This window comes from Lissotriton helveticus, chromosome 2_1, assembly GCF_964261635.1.
Source record: "Lissotriton helveticus chromosome 2_1, aLisHel1.1, whole genome shotgun sequence".
Classification (NCBI taxonomy): Eukaryota; Metazoa; Chordata; class Amphibia; order Caudata; family Salamandridae; genus Lissotriton; species Lissotriton helveticus.
The window spans coordinates 1,198,717,336-1,198,742,993 of NC_136059.1; positions in this window are offsets into that span (position 1 = coordinate 1,198,717,336).

Below are 25,658 nucleotides of genomic sequence, written 5' to 3' on the forward strand. Positions count from 1 at the left end.
ACCCGCCTCATTCCAGGTTTATGTAAAGATATATATATGTAAATTCGTAACAAGGGGAATGTTCTTTACACTCCACTACATAACCCACCCTCGGCGGTTGCTCACTTATTCCCTATAGGATATCTCACAGAATTCAGGCTGCTTCCCACCTCCGCACACACAACACTACCTGCTTGCACCCTTGCAGGAATGTACCAGGTCGTATGCAAGGCCGCAATCCGCACATTCTAGAATGCCTGCATCCTTTCAAACTACATTCATGCGAACTTATCTTTAAATTGCCGGCAACTGTTCTCAACAACACTCAGGGGCATGGAACTTCATTCTCCCTCGGCACGTCCGTCTTACCCGTGCCGATATGTGAACACTCAATCACTCAGCTCCGGTTCGGCGCGTCTGACGCACGGCAGACTAAGTTACACGGGGCTCCGCCCCTGGGGTCCCGTGTCACGTGATGCCCAAAGTCACGGGGTGAATTAGTTTAACAGTGCAGCAACTGTCAGGCGGCAGCCATGTTAGAGTGGACCTATACCACTACCAAACACAGTAACAAAGAAGTCACTTTGAATTTATAAAAATCACTCAAAGGATTAAGTGTTACCATAGCGGTGTAATCACCTTCTAGAGAGGCTGCCGTTCACTCCTGTATGCCGATTCAATCCACCACGCAAATTAATATAGAATAAAATTGAGGGTCCTCAATAAGGGATTGGGATTCGTCCCTACACCACGACATGATGCATTTACCTGTAGACTTGAATTACAGGAGATGATGAGAAAAATGAAACTGCATAAGTTCTTTGCAGAGAAAGATAAGGTGGATCCCTCCCTTTTCAGTACTAATCTCCACCGTCCTACTTTTTGTCCCCCTTTGGCTTCGTTGGGTCCCGAGGTGGCTGTCTTCGAACAGAAAGTGCTCCATGACATAACCCTGCTGGAGCAAGCCCCACAACAAAGACAGGGGTGTAACATGAACAAACAGGATTGGCAGGCCATCAAATCCTTACAAGATAATGGCCTACTGACGATTAAACAAGCAGATAAGGGTGGTGCGGTTGTTGTCCTAGATACTTGTGACTATGAGGCGGAGGTACTAAGATTGTTGGGGGTGCGTACTAATTACCATCCCCTTGCCAGGGATCCCACTCCTGAACTACTCGATATTATCACTAAAATGGTAGCTGATGCCTTAGAAAAAAAGTGGCTAACACCAAAAGAGGCGGACTTCATTGTCAACAAAAAGTCCCGAACTCCAGCATTTTACATCTTGCCGAAGATTCACAAGCCCCAAAGACCCCCTCCCGGACGCCTGATAGTATCGGGGATCCAATCAGTATTGGAGCCATTGTCTCAATTTGCGGATTTCTTCCTACTTGAGGCTGTGATAACTCAGGAATCTTATGTTCAAGACACCACTGACATCCTGAACATTCTGGAGGGTGTCCGGTTTGACCCTGACTCTCAGTTTTTAGTGACTATAGACATCGAGTCACTGTACACGAGTATCCCTCAGGACGCCACGCTGGTGGCAGCAGCACGGGCACTGGGGGAACTCGAGTGGTTGTATGACACTCCAGCCACTTTTGTGATGCAATGTATTGAACTTGCACTGACGAGGAATTTCTTTGAATATACGAACCAGCTGTACCTGCAGGTGTCTGGGACTTCGATGGGGGCCACATTTGCCCCGAGCCTGGCCTGTATTTATGTGGGCCAGTTTGAGGCAAATGTGGTCCGCCACCACAACAACCCCTTCAGGGATCATATATCCCTGTGGCGTCGATACATCGACGATGTCCTCTGTATCTGGACAGGTACAGAGGACCGTCTCCTAAGTTTCCTTACATGGTTGAACGAGGTGGATGATTGCTTGAAGTTTACATGGTCAATTAGTAAGACATCAGCAGTATATCTTGACGTCGATATTACAGCTAGGGACCAGAAACTTTTCAAGACAGTTCATCACAAATTGACAGATAAGAATTCGCTCCTGCATTATCAGTCTTTTCATCCTCGTTCCCTAAGGGATAAACTCCCTGTGGGGCAGTTTTTGCGCTATCGTCGCAACTGCTCCACCACTGAAGCTTTTGTTGAACAATCAGAGGACCTGGTGGGCAAACTCACAGCTAGGGCATACCCCAAAAAAGTTGTGAAACAAGCTCGTAAAAGAGCTTTAAATACCCCGTGAGGCACTCCTTGAGAGGAATACCAAGGTCAAAGAGGATTGTATACCTGTGGTCACCACGTTTGACCCAATGTCAACTAAATTGAGGCAGATCGTGAGGAAGCATTGGACGATTTTAGACACCAGTGTGGGTAAGATGCCACCTCCACGTTTCGCTTTTAAAAGAGCAGCCAACCTTAAGGACAAATTAGTCCACACTAGGACCTTGAGTGTCCCACACGGATTCTCTGCCAGCCGGACATCATCCTTGTACCAACTGTTCAGTATGCAGCCTGACAAAAACAACTAAGACCGTTGTTTTGAGGGATGGTAGAGTCTGGAATCTCACGAGGTTTAGTAACTGTAACACTGTTAATGTGATTTACAGACTAACCTGTAGATGCGGGCTCCATTACATTGGACTGACTTCCAGGAAGGTGAAGGTCCGCATTCAAGAACATTTAAGCACCTTGAAAGCGAAGAAACTAACTACGCGCTTAGTACAACACTTCAGTGAGGCAGGACATGATCCCAAAGATCTACATTGGGTGGTCTTGGAAAGAGTGGTCTGCAATAGCCACAATGCAGAGAACATTTTGGCACGGAAAGAGGCCCGATGGATCTATCAGTAACAAGTGGATCAGGTGGGATTAAATGATTCCATTGAATGGAATAAGATCAGTCGGAGATGACCTCCACACACATACCTGGTCCCCCTCATACTATGGAATACCGTTCTTTTCAGTACCTGTGCTGTGGAATTGGTCATTTTTCAAACTGGTTCTAACCTATAATGTGTAGAATTTAGATTGAGTCAGAGCCCTTAGCGGTTTCTAACCTGTTTTAACCTTAATGTGCAGAGCCCATAGCGAGTTCCAATGTATGGGTGTGAGAGGTTTGAATATTGGAGATTGATTGCAGGACAATCCCAATTGAGTATGGAATTACCATTGTGCCCTTAACGAATGGCAGTAGTCACTTAGGGTCATGGTGGGAATGAATGGCTCGTCTGCGTGCTTAATTTACCATGCACGACTCCTCAATTTTATTCTATATTATTTTGCGTGGTGGATTGAAACGGCATACAGGAGTGAACGGCAGCCTCTCTAGAAGGTGATTACACCGCTATGGTAACACTTAATCCTTTGAGTGATTTTTATAAATTCAAAGTGACTTCTTTGTTACTGTGTTTGGTAGTGGTATAGGTCCACTCTAACATGGCCGCCGCCTGAGAGTTGCTGCACTGTTAAACTACTTCACCCCTTGACCTTGGGCATCACGTGACGCTGGACCCCAGGGACGGAGCCCCGTGTAACTTAGTCTGCCGTGCATCAGACGCGCCGAACCGGAGCTGAGTGATTGAGTGTTCACATATCGGCACGGGTAAGACGGACGTGCCGAGGGAGACTGAACTTCCATGCCCCTGAGTGTTGTTGAGAACAGTTGCCTGCAATTTCAAGATAAGTTCGCATGAATGTAGTTTGAAAGGATGCAGGCATTCTAGAATGTACGGATTGCGGCCATGCATACGACCTGGTACATTCCTGCAAGGGTGCAAGCAGGTAGTGTTGTGTGTGGGGAGGTGAGAAGCAGCCTGAACTCTGTGAGATATCCTATAGGGAATAAGTGAGCAACCGCCGAGGGTGGGTTCTGTAGTGGAGTGTAAAGAACATACCCCTTGTTACGAATTTACATATATATCTTTACAGAAACCTGGACTGAGGCGGGTTCCCAGTAGGACACGTGATCTTGTTGACACGGAAGTCCACCTGAGAGGGGTAGCAGGTATGCAGTAGAGATGCAACCCCCAGGTGATTATGCTCTAAACGATCCGAGTTTCACATCGTGTAACTCTTTTAACTTTTGTTCTTGACCTGATTTTGTCGACCGGCTCATCAGGTCTTGAACACACTGGCTTTTAACACTGTGATTTCTTATTTCTTATTTGTCAAATTTTTCTTAAAACCATCACAGGTCACTATATTTTAGAAGTGGAATTGAAAAGTGGATAACCCCTGTATGCCCTGACGAAGTTGCGTAAAATTCAGCCACGAAACATGTTGGTGATCCAGACTCACATCTAACGTGGTTTAGCGTGGGTCTGTTTTAATTTGGAGTATTCACAGCCCAGAATAAAGCATGAGTGGCTAGTGAGTTCTGCAATTTTAATTGTGTGAATACATTTTTCTTTTTTCACTGGGGTTTTTGTGAATGTGTACACAATAACAGCGATTGGAAGTTGTTATTCGCTGTTTCACGAACACTTAGTACATTGCTTGACTGTGGTGAAGCAAAAGGATCATTACATGGTGTTTGTCCTTTTCCCCGTTAAGTTTGTGCCTTTTTCTTTCCACTGTCTTGAGAGTGAGCTACCGATGATGATAAGTGGGTACACTGGTAATCACTAGCCAGATAACCCCATTGGCGGTTCTACCGTGAGGGACTCTCTCTCTTTCTCCACAATCTTTTGGTGGTGTGGGTGATGGTTGTTTGGCAATTTTATTGTTGACCTTGTATGTACTTTGACCAAGTTTGACACCTATACATGAACTAAGAGCCTCCACACAAAAAGGGAAGGGGTAGTGATACTATTATGCACACACCCTAACGGTCCTTGTAGTGTAATTGTAAAATAAGAGTGTCTTGAGGGATAGGCCATATTCTGATTCAATACTGTTTCTGAGAAGATACCAGGAAGCGTGGGATTATCCAACAAAGTTGTCCATCAGTTAATAATTTGAGTGTTTACATGATATCATATCCAGCTCGTAGATCTGAAGGATCTTAGTCATAACTCATTATAAGATAAGGATGTCAGACCTAAAATAAATGTCCAATCAGTGGACTCTCCTTTGTAAGGTGAATGTATGTTGGGACCTGCTCTTATGAAATATCCCCATGATCTTATTTAGCCAGTCTACTCCGGCAGGACAGTAGAACCACTTAAAGGCTCCCCTGTTAAGTGGTAATCATTGATAAAGGTTGCTCCCATTTTCCTTAAAGGAAACACGACTGAATTTTAAATAAAAGGCTTTCTTTTTTTTAAGTTTCACTTATAGTTGGTAGTGGTCCCATGGTCCAATGCCTACTCTCTCTCTGAAACCTCTTTCAACATTTTAAAAGGGATAGGAGTCCAAATAGGACTTGTTCACCTTTGTGAATCAGTTACCATCCCAACTTGGGAATCTACGACTGATTAAAAGTTTGTAACCAAAATTATCTCTACGAGCAATTGATACATTAGGGTAGGAATCTCAATATGAAAGGGACAACCTCAATACATTCCTCCCAAATATCAATTCCTAATTAGTTTATAAACCTATTTACACTTTTGGAAACACTTTCTAAATGAGTTTTATAAATACAAAAGTGCAAACACTCTGATTTAGTCAAACAGAGGGTTTGCAGCTATTACAAGTTTTGTAACTTTGGCCCCGTAGTTGTTTCTCTTATAAGGGTTCATAGCCTGTCTCAAAGATCTCATGCCTTTCTTTTGTAATGCTCAATATGAAATAACGGACTTTTGCAACAGTTAAAACATATGTAAGGTCAGGCAGGTTCCAAGCATTGACAATTGTTTTAGGGACAATTAATAAATATCCTAAAATATTGCCAATTGTATTACATTTGTCCCTATTTCTATAAATGATTTATTTGTTTAAGGTATGAGTATTAAAGTTTTGCATGCGTATAGATTTTTTATTTTGCATTTGTATGCATAAATGGAGAAATATTCTCACTTTATTTAGTATTTTGTATAAATTGGTCCGTAAAGAGAGCAAATAATCCTTGGACCACTTCTAGCAAGTCCAGCAAACATCGCAGAATGCAGTCCGTGCAACAGCGGTGAGTTAATGCCTTCTGTAGCTGATCTGACATCGCATGTGCTATTTTGGGACAAACCATTGGAATTTTCCTATCCCAACACAAACACTGCTCTTATTTTATCTTACCCCTAGTGAGGGTCAGATCAAAATCAAAATCTAATGCAGCTTTACCATATTGAAACAAAATATGACATTCCAATTCAAATTGTAACTATAAAGACCAGATACACACTTTACGCATCTCTCTAATAATCCCCCCTAGTTTTTTCTAATGAACTGGATGCCCTCCTGAGAGAGCTCATAAGTGGAGACAAACGCCACCAAATTGCACTGAAAAAGTTGCAGTTGGCAGAGGTAGCCTCAGAGCCCCTTCTTTCAAGGCATATACTTGGTGGCCCAGCTGCAGTGGGTGATGCGCTCTCTGGCAGGGCAAAACGTGGGAGAGACGTGCCATGGGACTGGTCTCCTCTCACATGCCATGATGAGAGGCTTTCTGCTTCCCAGGATAACGCTCACGTCCCCCTGGTCCCTGCAGGCGTCAGAGGCGTGTAAATGTATGACCAGGGTTCATAACCATACACGCTAAATTCCCTCATGTGCCCCAGCATTTCCCTTGCAGGGTCTGCCATGTTTCCCCAGCTCCTACTCTGCTACAGACCTGAGTTGTTGGCACAAGCTGTTTGAACACAGTCTGTCACCTCTTTGCTGAAGATCACCTGCTCATATTTGACCAACTTATTTCTGCTCATGCTATGCTGCCAGGCCAGTTTCTCACCTACAGACAAATACACAACACATACCAGTTCCTCCGGTCCACACATGATGAGGAACCCCAGATACAAAACGTCATACAGACACTACTGCACATTGGGGCTGGACACCACCTGATTACATGTATTTGCAAGATGATATGAGAACATACCAGGTTCCCATTGAGTACTCTGAGGGGGAAATGGAAGGATGACTTCGGTAGAGCTTTACATGAAAGAATGAAGGAATGGGAGCGGGCCTTGGAGTTCCACCAGTGGGTATCTCGGAATGCATGATTCAATTTTCTATCATCCACCTAACTAACCTGACCCTAGAGCAGCTCAATCGCTATTTACCCACGGTAGAATTGCAGTATTCCCGCTGCCACTTGGCTATAGCCGACTCATAGCATATGTTATGATCCTGTGCTATTGGCACTCAGTGCAGAGTGTCCTGTGGGATGTCACAGATCTAACCGACATTCACTCATGGGAGGCCTGCGCCATAGGCATAGTCAATGCGGAAAATGCCACAGGAGGTGGACACACTTCGCTGTGATGGTCCTTTTACTAGCAAAGAGAACCCTGACCCAGCATTGAAGGATGGCATCGACACCGCCGGTGGTTGCTAGGTATGGCACAATGTATAGGTGGGGAAGAGCTGAAGTGGGGGCACTCCAGTACAAGGAGGCCCGCCACCTTTGCAACTATCCACTTAACTAATTTCGAGAGACTACACAGAATAACAACCCACCCCAGTATCCACGTTTGGGACCACCGATGACGCTGGCCACAACTAATCTAGGCCTAATCTGGGCATGGCCCCCTGCCATCCCCTCTCCACCACACTGCCACCAGATCTCCTGCTCTGAAACATCCCCACATGAGCCCTGATTATAACTGCCCCTGCAGCATTGGCAAAACCATGGCGGCAGCTCTGCTCCGGCGAAACATCAATGCTGTTTCCAACCACGGACCCACCTGCCTCATGCCTGACTCTTTTCTCTCCACCCCCAGTTCAGTGAAAAACACCCTAGTTAACAGCCACGTCCATGCAGGTAAGAGCGGTGGGGCGGTGGGGCTGGGCTGAGGGGGTATTCTGACAGACGATGATGAGGGAAAATGTATTATTTATTTAATTTTACCTCACCATCGCCCGTCGAAATCCCCCTCACCCGGCCCACCACTCTTACCTGCACAGGCTGCGGCTGGTAGTTAAGCAGGTAACTTAATTGCTCCATAGCCATTTCACGCTAACCTATTCATCTCCTTAAGTGGTGAAACAACAGCGACTGACTGATCAAAGTTGAGGCTTTGTATGCTTTTTACAGTTTTTCTGCGGATTGTACTGTGTTAAAGTGCAACACTGAAATCCCCACTCCTGCGGCCTGTTCTGCTATGTCTTTGTTTCTGTAAACCCCAATAAAAGTAGTTTCAAATACACAAATAAAGACCTGATAGGCATCTATAGCATAACTGTTCCAAGATTAGAAATGTCCCTGTAAAACAACTGCATAGGCAAAAGCATTTTTAGATGGGTGAAGGAACTATGTAGAGAGACATCATCATCAAACTCTCGCAGACAGAGATGTAGGGCTTGTCTGCACTTCTTCAAACAACATTTTGCATGATATGAAATAAAATTAAATGTAGCCTTAAGCAATGTGTACTTAGCAGCCATCCATGCAAATCCAATTAATAACAGAACATCAGAAGCTGCATCTGTAGTTACAAATCTATGTTTAGCAAAATAAAATGAGTGACCTCACATGCTCTTGCTGCGCATAAAGGAGAACCTAATTTTCTTAAACCTATGTTTCAAACAGGTTTGATGACAACTGGGCCACTTGGTCATTTAATGGCCGGTGATTGACTCCACCCATGAGTGCCCTATGGCCACCGACACTAGAATGACCCCCTTTTTCCTTCTTCACTTGCTGTGCCTTCACAAAGCAGAGTCTGATCAGACTTGTCTTGGGGACAGAGTACAGCACCTGGACCTTGCCTCTTAGTCATGAGCAATAACTGACCTCTTTCCTCACACTTAAAGTGTAAACCCCCTCCCCACATTTCTGAAACAGGTTCATATTTACTTTATGAGTCATCATCCCATAATCACAAAAGTCGTTATTCAGCTATATGTAAGCCATAAAAGGGAAATTCAAATTAAAAAAACAAAGATAATTGTCAGTGTCAGACGATTTCAGGATTTTCAAACCTGCACAGACAAAACTGAATAATTCCATAAAAATATTTTCTGATGGGAGCCGTTGAACAAAAAGCATTGCCAATATATATACTTCCTGATATCAAAACCTTTAAATAGAGGGGTGAGAAACCATCTCCCAGGACAACTGTACAATGTGCATAATAACTTTGTTGCCCATTAAAATGGCAGTCATATGACTGCCAACCCGCATCGTGTTGGAAATGGGACCTCCAGACAAGGAGTTGGCGGTCCCACTTCCCATATTAGGATGTGACTGCCTTCACGATGGTTGGAAAGTATATCTTTCCTATTGCCACTTGTGCTTGTGGGCTGCGAGCTGCAGCACAAGCTGCAATAGGAAATATACACTTTTTAAACATCAATGCACTTTGTGCAGGCACCATGGGGTGCCTGCCACAAAAGGGATGGATGTTTGGGGGCATCACAGGTGCCCCCCAGGCCTCATAGCAGAGGCTGCAGGGGGGCAGGGACCCTGCTAGGGCCCCTCACAGTCCATTTCAGACAGCCTTTCTATGGTCGGACCTCCATAAAAAGGCTGTAGTAATCGGGCACGGCTCCATTTTGGGGATTACGATCCGCCCTCCCCCTAATGGGCTCCTTGAGCCTGTCGGAGGTGGAGGGGTTTCCCCCACAGACATCGGTCGGACCTCTCATATCATAATAGGGCTGTCGGACTGATGCCTCGGATGTCAGGTGGAATGCCACTGCGGAGCTGGCGGATGGGCTTCCGCCCGACATTGCAATGGGCCCCATTGTGCAAGATGCTTTTCCCAGTCACATTGTCAAATGGGCAAGTTGGAAGCTTAGAAACCAGGTGCCAGTAACTGGGATAGCTATAAGAAAATGCAGTGTCTATGATTCGTTGCTGGACCCACATCACAGTCTGCCTCTAGTGAGTCAATGGGATTGTCTAATTACAATGCTTAGTCCTTAATATTACTTTCTTGTTATTCGGATGATAACACGAAGTTTCTGTAGTAGTATGTGTTTTTTGTCATTGTGTGAACAGGGTATGACACCTTCCTTTTTCCAAAGTTATTTTTTTTGCAGTTTTATTTAGTTTGTAATCAACCAAAAGGTATGGAGCATTTCACATGAGCACCAGTTACGTTAAAGAAGGACACACTAATTTTTGGTAGGCATGGAGCGATTAAGTGAATTGTCCAGAATCACATGATGTTAAACCAAAGCCGAGACTCGAACCTGGTTTCCCAGTTCCAAAGTTAACATCTCTGGCTGTTAGGCTACATCCTCTCCCTTCTAAAAGGGTTGTCTTCTATGGTAATTCTAACTTCGCTTGCTGGTGATACACAAGTCTCCTATTCATTAGAAATTCCCATCTACCTCCTAAAACATCGAGGTGGCTGGACATTCTCTCATGGTGCTACTGGGCACGGTTGTGCAAGGCTCTTAGTTGTTGACAGTGTGTTACTGAGTGACTTGTGTTCCGTTTTCACTCCTTTGCCTGTCATAATCCTCAATTAAGCATTTTACCAAGCCACTACTTTTAGGTAACAGCCATTTGATGTTTTGTGTCTTATGTTCATCTAGTTTGCAAAGTCCTTGAGGATATTGCTGATAAATGGTGACTAGTGACTTATTGTCAGATTTGATTGTTTACAGCATTCATTTTGGTGATAATATGCTGTCCAACGCAGAGATTTCCTTGCATGAGCCAGCTGGGGATGCAGTCTTGACAACTGGATACTGACAGCACATCCCAACTAATAGATATCAGAGTCAAAAAATCCAGTCAAGACAGTTTTCATATCTGGATGTCTGATGTCTTTTGGGGATGGTTTAACCCTTTTCTTGTGTGACTTGACACAGGTGACACTTTTTTTAGAGTCTTTTAATGTTGTATTCAGGTCAGGGAATTACGGGGCATATTATCAAGGACGGGCGATACATTATCGCCGCTTTTATCGGCAGGAAACTGCCGATAAAACGGCGAGAATGGGCTTGATAATTTGATTACATTTCTGGTAACAGTTATATTTGAGCGCTCAGCATGTAAAGGTTTAAGTAATAACCCTGTCTTATCCAATCAGTGCTCAGGTATGAAGGAGGTAGGTTACATCTACCACAAAAGCAAATCACAAAGGTGATTACAGTACTATACAAGTTAATACCGAGCACTCATTGTCCATAAACAACAGTCATCAAATTCGTCTAATTTTCCGATTTATTTTCTTCATTGAAAAATGTTTTCCTTTTTTCAGTAGTCCAATTTATTCTGACGCAGCTAACACGTGTTTCGTCTGGTCTATGTCGACCTTGACTTCTTCAGGGCTGCAACCTAAAAATAACAAAGATATACACATTCAAAATGGGAGAATCCCACATCTAGAGATCAATACTATCTCTTCAAAGTATACACAATATATCAAATTAAAACTGTACATAGTTAGTCTATACCAATCTCTTTCATTAAAAAGGGGGGCAAAAACAGAATTCACATTTGAAGCACTTCATGGTTATAATCGTCTATATATACCATTTATTACATTGCTAAATCAAATTTTCAATAGGTCATACACAGTCTAAAACCAATTTATGTAAAATAAGTTCTTAACTAGATGAGGTCTATTCAAGCTGTAGTACACCCATACAATTATGTTAAGGACCAAAAGACTTCTAAATTAATTGTCATTATTGATATCTCGATTTTATTTGAAAAAGGGCTTACCCGTCAGATGTTACATTATCTAAGTATTAAAGTATTTAGAGTTCCTGATGATACAGAAGTCTCTAAGATAGAAGACAAAAGTATGTTGTCTATCTGTATCTAATTCTGTCTGTTAACTATTACATCTTATGATTTATAGTGCCGCATATATCCTCACCTTAATATATATACACACACTTCCTCCTCTCATAAAATACTCGTCGTGTATTATTTACTCATCTAAGTTCCAGCGTTACATCCCATTAGGTGTACGAGGACGTCACCTAAAAAGTAAAATTGTATTATCTATCTGTATCAAGTTCTGTTTGTCTACTTTTACTTCTTGTGATTAATAGTGCCGCTTATATCCTCACCTTATATACACACACTTCCTTCTCTCCCAAAATTCACGTCATTATTCCATCATGATTAATTCTCCATGTACAATACGTAAATCCTCCATGTATTTATACTCGTCTAGGTTTCATCGTTTTTATCCCATTAGGTGTACAAGTACGTCACCTTCAATTCAAATGCATTTATACATTTTTAGTTATCTATACTCTCAAAATAAAATGTAGATAGTGACGCGACCTAAGTTTTAGCTCACCTGAGGTCTCGGATACACGTGAACGTCCGTAGCGTTCTACGTCGGCGCCATCTTAGTGTTCTTATTTATACTAAAAATATATAGGCACCATATTGGTTAAGTAATATCATATATGCTCTATAGAATTCCTATCGAAGCCCATGTTAGATGTGAAGACATCTAACATGGGCTTCGATAGGAATTCTATAGAGCACATTATCAAGCCCATTATCACCGTTTTATCTGCAGTTTTCTGCCGATAAAAGCGGCGATAATGTATCGCCCGTCCTTGATAATATGCCCCTACATCCTTTCTCTGAGAGCTTTGTTTGTGGCAGTGATGCCTCAGTGGCCATAGTGAGCAACCGCTGTGATTAGTTGTCTAAGAACCTGGGGAATGGTCATTCACTTGACTCTTTGAAATGAAGTCACTGAGCATACACTGAGACACAAGAAAATGTGCTGCTTTCATGATATCTACTAAGCTAAAAAGTTAATACATATTTTTTCTAGCTCAAATACACAACCTGGTCACCTTCATGGTGATATTCTACCCAACCAACAAGACAAGACCAGTTGTAAGGTTTAAAGTAATCGACTAGCATCCTTTTTTTTGGTTTAATAATTTCTATTAATTTTTCAGATAAAGAGAAAAGAAAAACATTATCAAGCAAATGAACACATTGCAGATAAAATACAACAATTAATGTATAAGAAGAAAACTTGGGCAAATAATTTAAGAGAAAAGAAGAGGAAAGAAAAGAAAAGAAAGAAAAAGAGAGAGAGAAAAGAGAAGAATAAAATATAAAATGAATATATAAAAGGGAAAGAATAAAAATAAGATAAAAACTAAGACGCAGGTGCATATGTTGAAAGATAAGAAGTAAAGGGTAACCACAATAGGTCAGATTTAAGTTTCTGAGATAAGGAAAGAGAAGAGACATTAGCGATTCTATGTTCATCACAAATATAGTTCCACCAAATTAACAATGATAATTTAGAGTTATCTTTCCAGCAGGACAAAATCACTTTGAATGCAAGAGCAATAAAAAGATCACACAACAAAGAAATAGGAGAAGAAACATCAAAAGCAGGTGAGGTGGAATCTAGAAAAACATTTTGCATTGATAATGGAATATTACATTGAAATATGTTCATACATTTAGACCAAATAGATTGCCAAAACTTCAATACATTAGAACATTCATATAATTGATGAACTAATGTCCCAGTGAACGCAGAACAGGATCAACAAAAGGAAGAGGAGGTAGGGGAAAACTGGGATATACATGCATGAGTAATAAGGGCTCTACTATAAATAAAGTATAGGGATTGAGTGATTCGGGCAGCAATAGATGTTTTGAATAACTTGAGCCATTATTTATCCCATGAAGGAATAGAAAGTGATAACGTTAAGTCAGCTTCCCAGAGTAATTGGTATGAGATTTAGAGCGTTCAGTAACAGGCAGTAACAACATCTAATTAACAGAAGCAGCCTTAGGCCTATGGTCATGAGAAATACCATATATCGGTGTGATAGAAATAAGTGAAGGAAAAGCTAATGGAAAATTATTCGCTATTAAATAGGACTGCAAAGCAGTTGATATTAAAAGGTACTCAGGAAGAAATGAGTTGGGCAAGTTATACTGCGACTGCAATTGGGAGAAGGGAATAACAAAATTATGAAGGATCAACTGATGAATAAATATAATTCCCTTCTCCTTCCAGTGTTTGTAATAAAACGATTTACGTCTAAATGTAATACATTTATAATACCAAATAGTAAAGGACAAAAAACTTTGGTATGGATCAAGACCAGCTGACAAAATATTATATAATAATTGTTGGGAATATTTTAGAGTAGGATTATCTGACATGAAAGTACAATTAGACTTATATATTATGTTTTGGAAATAAAAATCTTTCAATAGAGAGCGTTCAAAAACAATCCAAAGAGGGATAGGGCTATCAGCAAAGTTATAAGTTAAGGAAAAAAACGGACAAATTAAAAATGCAGAGTGATATAATTTAAAATCATTTGTGAAAAATATAAAACAGGAATCCGAAAAGGTAACATAGATAATGTATAGATAATATATAAAGGACATGGGGAACAATCATCATTTTAATAGTATCCAGTCTACCCCACCATGACAAATGAAGAGGCGCCCAAGAAAGAAGTAGTGTTTTGTAATTTGGTAATTAGTGCACTAAACGTGTGACTGATTGTGGTAAATAAGGTAGAGGAAAAACAAATACCAAGATATTTTATTTTTGTGGGACACCAGGTAAAATAAGTATAAGTAAACATATATTGAAAGCAGAGGGAGTTCAAGGGTAATGAAATTAAATCAAAATAAAATGTATATAGCGCAATAGCTACCCTCAGGCCTCCTAGCGCTGTGGACGATGCAAAATAACAGGAGAGGAGTGGGTTAGATGCATTCACTGAAAAGAACAGTGTTTAAAAGCTTTCGAAAGGAGAGAAGGTTTTGTTCCTTCAGCAGATAAAGTGGGAGGGAGTTCCATGAGTTAGCAGCATTATGGGAGAAGAAACGCCTGCCCCATCTAGCCTTCCTTATTCTGTGTGAGGTGACTAGGAAGGAGAACATAGAGCGAAGGTCTCTGGGAGGTTGATAGGGAGTGATCATGGATTGGATTAAGACTGGGCCCTCCTTCCAGAAGGCTCTATGAGTCAGGCACATGGCCTTAACCTCTGTTTTAGAGAAGTTCAACCTATATCCAGACATACTGGAATACAACTGAACTTTATATAAAAAGGGAGGAAGAGAGGTAACAGGATTGGACATATATACCAGAATATCATCAGCGTACGCTGACAATTTGGTGTCTATGGATTTATGTGTAAAACCAGAAATAAGTGCATTAATACGAATGTGCTCAAGGAAGAGTTCTAAACATAAAACAAATAACAAGGGTGAAAGAGGACATCCCTGACGGGTACCTCTGTATAAAAGAACATATTTAGAAAAATGGTTATTCACAAAAATACTTGCATGAGGAGAAAAATATAACTGTTAAACATAAGAGATAAAATTCGGTCCGAAACCGTACCACTGAAGAGTATTAAACATGAATTGCCAGTTAATACGATCAAAAGCCTTCACGGCATCTAAGGGCAATGCTGCAAGGGGAGACTTGTATTTTTTACCAAAGGAGATGACATTAGAAAACATTCGAGAATTGTTCGAAGCCAATCTGCCCTTAACAAAACCAGCTTGATCAGTTTTGACCAATAGTGGGATAATGTTCTCAGGTCGAGAGGCAAGGATTTTAGCAAATATCTTACAATCATAATTAATTAATGAAATAGGGCGATAACTTTTACTGAGGGAGTGTTCTTTATCGGGCTTAGGAATAAAGACAATCAAAGCCTCCATAAAGGAGCCACATGCCTTAGAGACGTCAAGGAAGAAGTTAAAGAGAGTAAGGAGTTTGGGAGCACAAATAGAAGAAAAGGTAGAAAAGAATTCAGCAGAGAGGCCAACAGGACCAGGTGCTTTTGATTTTTTCAAAGATTTAATGGCATCCAGTATCTCTTGGAGAGTAAACTCTGTTTCTAATACCTCAAATTCATCAGACAGAGATGGGGGTTTAGGAAGACTCGCAAAAAAGGTGTTGAAATTTTGCCTAGAGGGATTCGTGTCATCAGAGTATAATGATTGGTAGTAATCATGAAAAGCAGTAGAAATATCTTCATCGGAGGACACCAATTTGTTAGTGGATTAATTTAGGATAAGACCAATACTTTTACGCTCAGATTACATTTTTTTTAAATTGGCCAGCATTTTGCCAGCTTTATTTTGACCGCCGTGGTACTTGAACTTAATTTTAAGAAGGACTTTGCTAACATCAACTGTTGTAAGTTTGTTAAGAGCAGATATGACCTTAATTGATTCATGAAGAACAGAGGGGGATTTAGAGGTGAAGTAAATATGTTCCAGCGATTTGAGTTGTTGTAGTAGAGATGTATAGTTGGCCCTTGTGGTTTTCTTCTTTCTTGCTGAATATACAATAGTAAAGGAACGAAAGGAGGCCTTAAAAGCATCCCAATTCTTAGGAAAGGAGGTATCCGAAGGATTATTAATAGTAAAAAACTTGTTTATAAAAACAGTGGCTTCAGGGATGAAAACAGTATCTGACAACAAAAAATGATTATGTTTCCAGCTACCACATTTTGGAGTACTCAGGGAGAGATCAAGTGCAGAGAGGACAGGTGCATCATCAAAAATAAAAATAGATCCAATCTCGGAAGATTGAATAGCTGAGAGTAAGGGTTTACTAATTAACATGTAATCAATTCTAGAATGAGTACAATGCACATTAGAAAAGAATGTAAATTCAAGGGAATCAGGGTTACAAGTCTTCCAAACATCAAACAATGGTCGAGAGGCTATGGCAGATTGAAATGATCTATGGGATTTATCGGGATTAAATTTACATTTGGATTGGCTATCAGAAAATGGGTCTAACTATTAGTTAAAATCACCAGCAACAATAATATTTGGACCATCAATGGAGGAAAGTAAGATCTTAATATTTTTCCAAAAGTCAGGATCTCACTTAATGGGCCATAAATATTCAATAAAACAAGTTCTTTATTGTGCATAACAACCTTAGCCATTACCCAACGTCCATCAGTATCACATTGTGTAGATAAAATTTGTACCGTAATGACTTATGAAATAGTATAGCAACACCACCCTTCCAATTGGAGGCTGAAGAATAAACAACTTGGCCCAACCACTGTCTTTTTAATTTAAGCGATTCTATATCATTACAATGGGTTTCTTGAATGAATGAACGAAACATGAGAATTCAGTCTAGACAAATGAGAGAGTACTTTTTGTCTTTGAATGGGGTGTCCAAGACCACGAACATTCCACGTAATAACATTACGCATATTGGAAGGAGGGGTAGGTAATACATGGATGGAGATGAAACACTTCAGGAGAACAGCAGGAAACAGAAAAAAACACTTATTAAATAAATAGGAAAATAATATGCATAACAACAAATACCAACAATATACACATGCATCATATAAAATATTGTCAAAAAAAGAATAAACAATGAAGAATAGATAAAGGAAAGAGAATAAAAAAAGAACACTGTAGATCAAGGAATGAGATCCAGATCTAAGAAGAAGAGTAAACAAAGTGAGCATGGGGTGCAACAGCACCTAGAACAGATGGAACAGCAGAGGAAGAAATATTAAGAAATAGGAAGATGAACAGCCATACAAAATCTGTTAGAAAGACGGAAAAGAAAAGAGTTAGAGATGTTGGATAGAACTATCCACAGAATTCTGTGAGAGACTGAAGAAAAGACCTCAATTTGACAGGATCATCAAATGAGCAAGAAGAACCATTATGAGTAATTTTACACAGGCAAGGGTGCAAAATGCCATAGCAAATATTAAACTGTCTCATATGAGGGCGGAGTGCCAGAAATTTCTGCCTTCTGGCATTGGTAGCATTGGAGATATCCTGAGAGAGATAAACTGTGTGACCAGACCATACAAGGCGACACTTTACTTTTGCTGCTTGAAGCACACGCATAAGATCAGTAAACTCTAGAAATAACATTATAATTTCTCTAGGTCTAATAGAGTTTGGTTGAATACGTCCAAACGATGAGCACAGTGGATATTTAGCAACAGCTCTGTTGGAAGATCAAGGAGCTAAGGCAGGAGTCTCTTAAGAAAAAGGAGTAGATCTGGACCCCCCAAATTTTTTGGAATGCCATAAAGACAAAGATTATTACTCCTATTGCAATTTTCAAGATCTTCAGTGTGAAGCTTAAGACGCTGAGTTTCCTGTTCCAGTATAGGAATTTTAGTAGAAACATCATGTACATCACTGATGCACTATTCCATGTCAAATACTTTCGCTTCCATAGTAATCCACCTATCTTCAATTTGTTGAAGCTTCTCCTTCATGGACATAAAAGAGTTCAAACCCCTCACCTCATCAAGAATAGTATCAAGAACAGGATGATGTGATGACAAAATGGGTGAAGGGGGGTCATTTTTAGCTCTGACAGGAGGAGAAATGTCACCAGCCATCGTGGAACTTATACTACTTTTAATGGAGATCTCAACCCGCCCATATGCTATGAAAACACACTCTCCTTCTCAACAGGTGGCTTGAAGGTGCGAGCGACTGGTTCAAAATGACGACCGCTCGCTTTCATGTGGACAATGTTAGACCTTTAGTACTAACTACAGAATTCCTGTTAATGCAAATTATGTATATGAAGGCAAGCTTAAAGTAGAACATTTGAGAAAAATCATATGTAATATGTCAAGAATTATGAAACATGCCCCTCTTCCTGTCTTCTTAAAAAAGGAAAATAATCCAATCAATTAGTAGGCGTAGGAGAAGCATATGCACAGTCAATGCAGAAAAGGAAGAAGGCAAAAAATGCAGTGAGGTGACCATATGTAAAAAGAGGCAAAAAATAATTGGTCATTCATAGTGAAAAATCAGTTTTTAAAAACAGTGGGAAATAAATAAATGCCAGGAATGCATGATGAGATTTAATGCCAAGCAGACATGAGAAAAAAAACTAGAAAAAAAAATGTTGCCAAGCGTAGAAACACAACCCCGTTTTTACCTCAGTGGGAGGTCTTGAAGAGCGGACGCAGGCTCATAAAATGGCGGCAGCTCGCATGCAAATGAGGAGATTCTTAGGATAACGCTGCCGAGTCAGGCAGGAAATGTATCTTCATCGGAGCAGCTCCAAATGCCGCTCCGACCATTCATGAGAGCTCCAGAGGGTATGTCAGCTCTCTAACGATGCAGGAAATGGCTGAAATTCCTTAAAGAGCTTGGCATCCAAGCAGAGCTCAGCCCCCTGCCACCACCTTCATCCGGCACAAAACCATACCCCCCATCGGCTAGCATCCGTGATGTAAACTCCAATGTTCCAACATATTCAGCCCCTGCAGCTTGGTCGAGCTCACTAGTGCATGCTCCAGGGTAAAGGATGAAAGACCACAAGAGAAAAGGGGAAGATCATATTTTGCCAGTGCTTTGTTTAGGGGAAGGTCAATTCTCAGCTGAAGATGGGCTGTCGATGTGTATCATCTGATAAACGGTGCACCTTCAGACTGACAAGCAGATTTCAGTATCATGCACAAAATATAAATTAAGTAAACACTCATTACAGAATAAGGATAACCATATCAGTGTGCACCTAGAAATTAATCATGACAAACTCCATGGAGTGCAGGGAGACTTCCTGGAATCGGGGCACTATTGTCATATACCTGTAATTTGGAAATACAGCACAAAAAAGGCATGAAGACAACAAATCGGTACGGAGGAACAGGAAGGGCTAGGAAAATGGGCAGTACAAGGGGTTAAGAGTGGTAGCAAAGTAGCAACGTTGATGGAATGCAAAGCTGGTGAACAAACTATATTGAACAGTGGGAGTCACAATCTAAATGCAATGTTGCCAGCCAGCATGGTCAGAGATCCCAGCTTCTTTATAGTTCTACTGCCCCACTTTACCTGGAATTATAGTGTGACCTAGATTTTTTAAAAAGCTGGCTGACCTGAAACTGATACATGCTAGTCTTTTGCCTACATTCCACCAGACTGACCTCCACCTTCTCCATTCTTATAATTCCAATAACCTTTTCACTGATTTCTTGCTGTTTTATGTAGGTATGCTTCTTGTTTTACCATCTTCATGTTCAGATCTGTGTGTTTGCCTCTTGCTTTCTCTGGGTTTGTGTGTTCTGCAAATCTGATCTCAATGGTTCATGGCACAACATCTCCCTAGGAGACTGTATTATCTCCTTGAGCATCAACAAGAACACATTCAGCAGAACCAAAAGGAATGGTTGTAGTAGGGCAAGTCCTAAAATATTTCTCCTCATTGCTCTGTTGCTGGCTATGGTTTGTGACCTATACATTTAATCTGTACATGAAATCACTGCTTGAGAAGTGTGCTGCCAGACAACTCTATTAAGATGATACCCAACTCTGTGAGAGTCAAACCACAGACAACACAGCCTTGAACAGTTTCCTTGAAAAAGATAATAGACTGGATAAGCTCATTAGCCATGAAAATATTCACTGCAAAAACGATTTTCTTTCACTTCACTACAGAATCCCCATCACTGGTCCAAATAATGTCTTACACCACCTTCTATATATATATGTTTGGCATTTGCTATTACTTTTTCATGCTTCTGGACTTCTACAATGGAAAAAAGCTGATTATGGTGCCACATGTTCATCAAGAAAACAGCACCATTTCACCCGTATTCAGAAAACTAAAACTAACAAACACTCCACCAGGCTTCTGTGTGGTTGCTCAGGATTGATCACTCTTACATACCCCTCCCTCCTCAGATTGTTGGCTCTCTTAGCTGCTTTTGACACTGTCAACCATTCCACCCTTAAGTCGAAAATGGAATCCATCCGCTATGCTCTTCACTGTGGAGTCCCCAGGGTTCCAAACTATGTCCTGTCATCTTCAACTTTTACACCAACAGCATCAAGATTCACCAATATGCCTACGATACACTCCACCCTGAGGGAGCACCATTAGCTGTCCTTGCCAACCTATGCCATCTTTTAAACCAGCTGTATCATGTACAAAACTGCCACAACCAGAACTACTGCTTACCTTCCAGACAAGCTCACCATCACTGGAGGTTCAAGGCACAACCGAAACCAGGATGCCATCAGACTGCAGACTAAAACATGTAAAAAAAAGAAACAAACAAGGCCACAGGCCATTTCCATTTACGCACCCAGGAAAAAAATATCCCATTATCCATCAGGACCTGCAATTTAGTAAAGGGTTGAAGAATCACCTTTTCAAAGAAAACTGCATCCCAATACATTGACTGTTTTCAACTAAGCTTCTTCTCCTACTTCTTCAATCACAGCACACCACTGCCTTTTGGCTATGTTTGCACTCTGGAAGTACCATATACATGCCTGTGTATATACTTGTATATGTGAGATAATAAGCACTGAATGGTTTTCTCTGTAAACTATAACTGGTGAATTTCAGTGATTTCTTTGTTTTTTAAACATCAGTCTATGTTATTTCAACTTGTGACACTAAAAAATAGGGGACAAGGAGCAGTTTAGAAAAAACTAGGTCCAATACTGATGCTCCTACGAATTATCATGTAATAACTGTGTGGTAACTGTTCCTAAAGAAAACAAAACAATAACCAATTTGGTTATGTTGGTGGGAGAGAAGGAAAGAAAAGAGAGGTCTCTAAATGCGGTTTCCAATGGATAGGGGTGGGGGGAATTTCTCCTTTTGGAATTAGCTGTCTCACACACCCTTGGGAGTGTCATGCTTCATCATCGGGTGTTGCTCCTCGTGGGGGTGGCGCTGCAGTCCCCCATGGGCCCCGCGAGAGGGCTCTTTGTCAGAGATCTTTTTAGGAGACGCGGCTACGGTGGGATAATTCTAACACACTCACACTTATCCTTTTAGGCCCACACACCACATGCACACCTGCGGCATCTCCTAAAGAGATCCCCAACAAAGAGCCCTCTCCTGGGGGCCGTGGGGACTGCAGCGCAACCCCCACAAAGAGCAACGCCTGATGATGAAGCATAACACTCGTAAGGTTGTGTGAGGGCACGATTTCCAAAAGGAGAAATTCCCCCACCCCCATCCATTGGAAACCATATTTAGAGATCTCTCTTTTCTTCCCTTCTCTCCCACCAATATAACCAAATTGGTTATTGTTTTGTAGAACTTCAAAGGTTCAGGAAAGGCAACAAGCAAGCCTTCAAAAAGGATATGAATACAAAAGAACACGTTAGGGCAAATTAAGAACTAGGGGCCAGATGTAGGTGTCCAAATACCGGTCGGAAACGGCCGAAAATACTGATTTTCGGCCGTTTCCGACCGGTATTTGGACATTGGTATGTAGGGGTCTGAAAAACCTACAGATTCGGTAATTTTACCGAATCGGTAATTTTACAGAATCTGTAAAATTACAGAATCGGTAAATTTACCGATTCTGTAAATTTTATCGATTCGGTAAAATTACCGATCGGTAAAAATACAGAATCTGTAATTTGCTATGTAGGTAGCACTGTTAACAGTGCTACAGGTCATTCAGGATTCGGTATTTACCATGTAATACTATTACATGGTAAATAACGAATTCCTGTGTACATGCACATCTGTGCATGTACACCTGTGCCATGTGGCACACAGACATGCCCTAAGGGCATGTCTGTGTGTCACATGGCACACAAGCCTGAAACAGGGGTGCCACAGGGTGTCAAAGTGACACCCTGTCCCCCTTGTAAAATCGGTAAATTTACAGATTCGGTAATTACCGATTTGGTATTTGCTATGGAATCCTATGGGCTTCCAGGCCCATAGGATTCAATAGCAAATACCGATTCGGTATTTACCGAATCGGTAAATACCGATTCTTACCGAATCTGTAAAAGTTACCGATTTTTTATCTACATCTGAGTTACCGATTCATAAATACCGAATCGGTAAGATTCGGTATTTATGAATCGGTAATTTAGATTTACCTACATCTAGCCCTAGAGCCAAAAGAGAAAGTAGGGGTAACAACAAGATCGGTGCTTGCAACCAAAAGATGTAGAATTCCCCCATAAAACTGAACTATGTGGTGATATCAATATTGTCAATCTCTCTGAATGTGTTGTTGAATACGGAAATAAAAATATTAAGCAAGGGACTTGGCTTCTGTCCTAGCTCAATACCGGATTTTTCAGTATTTCATATCAGTTGTTTCAAATTTGTTAGGAATATCAAATTGTTTAAATATTTTTCAGTTAGGCCTAATACCACCAACATATGTTTTCCATCTAATCAGAGTGAGTCCAATCCATCTATTAACGAAATCAAAGATGTACACTTATTATTGAGTCTGGAAGACCGAGTGGGCATTACAGCACTACAAACAGTGGCCACACATCTAGATTTAGGCACTTACTCAAAAATTGACAGTGGATTTAAAGTTAAATCTAGGTTTACTCCACTGTTGCAGGGAGGAAATAACATCGATAAATTCCAACAAAATGTTATGTCTGATCTCTATAAAATGGAGGACAAATTTTACACCAAACATAAATTATATAGACAGATAATCACTGTAGAAGAAAGAAATGCCATGGTCAACCTTAAGAAAAAGGACTCCCTTGTCATCCGAGAGGCTGACAAGGGTGGAAATATAGTCCTGATGAATCATCAGGACTATATCTTAGAAATAGACAGACAGCTCAGTGATGTTACGACATACATGAAACTTAGTGGTAATCCCATGAAAGAAACTAAAGGCTTGATATATAGTCAACTGAAGCTTTGGAATGACTAGTGCCTAATCTCGGATTTGGAGATTAAATATCTCTATAATGATGTGCTCAGTTATCCATGCATTTATTGCTTACCCAAAGTACATAAGGGTGGAGAATTTCCTCCGGGGAGACGCATCATATCTGGTGTTGGGTCTCCCACAGAAAAAATCTCTGAATACATAGATCTGTTTCTTCAACCGCTGGTTACGAATTTACCTTCGTTTATCCAGGATACTGGTGATGTCCTGAATAAAATTGGAGAGGTGGATTGGGTTCTTGGACATTACTTGGTAACAATGGACGTATGTGCATTGTATACGAGCATTCCAGGCAAACTAGGCATAGATGCAGTACAACATTTTCTGGACACAAACCCTATAGAAACTTATGAACATTCTATGACGTTGCTGGCAATGATAGAACTGGTCTTAAATAATAACATCTTTCTACATAACAGGAATTGGTTCCGCCAGATTAGAGGAGTGGCCATGGGGGCAAAATTGTCCCCGTCGATGGCCAACATCTATATGGGGTACTTTGAGTTAATACACATATGGCGTAAAGGGCCAATAAACCTACTGAACAATATTTTGTATCTCGGTAGATACATTGACGATATCTTAATGTTCTGATCAGGTACCATTGACGAGTTAGATCAGCTCTTTGCGCATATGAATGATAATCCTTTCAATCTAAGCTTTACAAAAGAAGAAAGTATTTCTAGCATAAACCTTTTAGACAACACTATTGTTGTGTACAATGGGAAATTTCTGTCAATTCCTTATAGAAAACCAACTGCTTGTAATGCTCTATTACACGCAGAGAGCTCACATTCAATCTCACAGATTAATTCAATTCCTTTGGGGGAAATGGTGAGAACAAAAAGAAACTGTAGTGATGAAACTAGATTAAATGAAGAACTGTTACAGGTGGAAAAAAGGTTCATGGCCAGGGGATATGGTAAAGATGTCATCAGCAAGGCTCGGTCAAAGGTCAATATGAGGGACCGTAACACACTTCTCAAACACAGGCGCAATAAAAAGGTGTCAAATACTGGAAACATCAGATTTATAACACCCTATTCATCAATCAGTACCGATTTGTATAGAATCCTAAACAACCTAGGTGTTATTTATTGAGCAGTCTTCTTTCTCATGCAAGAGAAATGAATTGCCACAGTTGCAATACTTATCATGAAGTAAAGTGCGTACAGTAAAAGGAGTATTATGAAATAATACTGTAAAAGCATTGATATAGTTTCTTAGCCATATGATACTTTAAAATGGATAAAATATATACATACATAAAAACATTGACTAACGTACCGAACTGGTGCTTCTAATATACGCCTACCCCGGTGTACCTGACCTAAGCCTAATACGTGGGAAGGAGTAAGTAAGTTGCGGTTTAAGTTAAGTTGGTTTTTGCCAAGAATCTGAATCAAGAAATCTCTTAAGGATTTAGTCAGCTCGGTACTTTGGTTCTAGAATGTAGAAAGTCTTGTATCTCTCTCCCAGGACTCGATCGCCCAGCAACCTGCAAGGGTGACTGGAAACACCGGAGCTGGATTTTCTCAGCTGGAGAAAAAGACAGCGTCTTCCTCAGTGCGTCAAAAGGGAGGGTCGGCTTCCTTCGGCTCTCGCATCAGCTGGGCATCGGGCAAGTAGTTAGCCGCTCTGCTCCAAACCACCGTGTGTTTGCTTAAGGCAACGTTGGTATATTTATACCTGAAAGGTGCCGTGTTTGACGTAAGGTGGGACATAAGACGTCACTAAGAACTAACAGTTCTTTCTGGACTCCAGGAGTTCTTGCGCAAATCAAAACAAAAGTAGGGGGAATTCCCGGGCTGCTGGAGGCTTGGTTTGTTTAAAGAACGCGTTGTACTTTTTAGGAGTCTAGGGGAGTAGCCTTGTCGTATTTGGACTGCATGGGCTATTACTAAATATGGATATGATTCTTATGCCTTTATAAGGATACTATTTATTATAACCTCATAAGGGCATAAATCGGGAATATCGAATTAGGGTCCTAGATAGAAACACCCACTCCACGAATTAATGTCCATCATTACTAAAAATGA